Genomic DNA, 1,890 nt, shown 5'->3' with positions numbered 1-1,890 from the left:
AAAGTTTGGAAAATAATATGAATGTGAGCCAGACAAAAAAAATGTGTATAATCTTAAATGCTATTAAAACGGAAATAGGAAAAAAAACTTAATTTAGAAAGGTGTCATAATATAAAAACATTTTCAACTTGAGATGTTGTTAACCAGAGTAGGATAGAGTGGATACGGTTGGACCACATTTTTTTATCAGTAATATTTTGAAGAAATGTAAATTAAATTTGAACATTTGTCTCCGTTGGAATACTAAAATTAAAATACGTTTGAAATCATACAAGAAAATGGTAAGTGTCACAACCGTGACAGGTTTAAAAATAAGTATAAACAACATAAGAAATATGCAACACAATACATCATAATCATGTAAACAAAGGTTACTCCATCCTTACTTCGTATTTTAGATGCTAACCCAATGGTTAATCCATCCATATTTGTTGATTTTTGTTATTGGAATTAATCTAATAGGGCTGACTTTTTATTGGTGCAGCAATGCCGGGCAAGGGCTATTTTCACTTGGAAACATATTGCTATCTATATTTCCAAGTGAAAATCGTTGTCACTGTTGCCTGACAACAGGCTGCTCGAAGTGGGTATCGAACCCCGTTCCGTCGCTCCTAACCGCTTACCTACGGGCGAGCCCTAATACATATATAAGTTAACAAGAAATCTTTGTGAAATCTGTTTTCTTGAATTGAATTTTCCTTCCCTTTCTCTTCGGTATTTTTCTTTATGGGTTTAATCTTCACCCGAAAAGGACAAGACCCACATGTCACAACCGTACCCACCCAACGCGCACTTTTGAAATCAATCCTTGTTATGACTGAGCTGATTCGCTAATAAACTAATTGCTGATTATTAACATACATCCTTCTCCCTTTCGACCCAAAGTCAAAATCAGTCTCCCCTACATTTGACATGAGAGATTTAATAAGCTGAAAATAAGCCGTACCAATTATAATTCAAGTGTATGTAATGTATTTCATTATGAAGACGTTGATATTAAAATCGTCTGCGCTGATGTATTTGTGCCAACTATATTGCATGTATGCAAATTTATTGCTAATGTAAGATCAAGATAAGTCCTAAAATCTATTACGTAATATATACAAAGTCATCGAACAACTTAATTGTTTGTTCTGCAAAAGCGGCGAACAAGTAAGAAGTAAACGCTTACTTCTCGCCTTGTTCTGTCAATCCAGAATGATACTGAGTAAGTCAGGGACCAAATGGTTCCATTTTTGCACAAGATAGACTCAAGAATAGTAAGTTATTGGTGTGAGCTATTTTTAAATCATAAAAAAAAAATAATTAATAATTATAATACCAAATCCTAGAAATATAAATGTTTAATGCAAATGGTAATTACAATGCACAATAAAATTTGGAATATAGATCCATTGATTAATGATTAAGTAGTATCAGGTACATTATACGGTTGTTTTTTTTTGACCAGCGATCTTATGGTTTTTATAAGCTGTTGTGATGAATTACTCGTTATTTTACAGGTAGCAACCTAAACTGCTGTCAGATCTCTATGTGATAAATTTTATTATTACAATTTCTGTAATACTGCTGCATTTTTATTGAAGCGGCAATTGATATCTAAATTTCCATGTAAAAGCTAATGTGACTCCTGCTTGGCAATATGATGAAATATCATATGGTCATATCATTTCATAGAGAAGTGGCGGAAAGATAAAAACATAAACTGAACTTACATCTGAACCCATCAATAGGTGACGATATTACTTAGCCATTTGGCATAAGGAGATTGAATTGACATTGGTCTTAGCTTAGCTTTAATTATATCATTTAATAATCTCATTGAAGTGCTTCTTAGCCGCTGCTCTTTTAAATATTGTCAATTTAGGGGGCGTCCATTAATCACGTGAG

The sequence above is a fragment of the Ctenocephalides felis genome, unplaced genomic scaffold (genome assembly GCF_003426905.1).
Source record: "Ctenocephalides felis isolate EL2017-DRISC unplaced genomic scaffold, ASM342690v1 CF-g0.4_SCAFFOLD_01886, whole genome shotgun sequence".
In the NCBI taxonomy this organism is placed as follows: Eukaryota; Metazoa; Arthropoda; class Insecta; order Siphonaptera; family Pulicidae; genus Ctenocephalides; species Ctenocephalides felis.
This window is presented reverse-complemented; position numbering follows the sequence as displayed.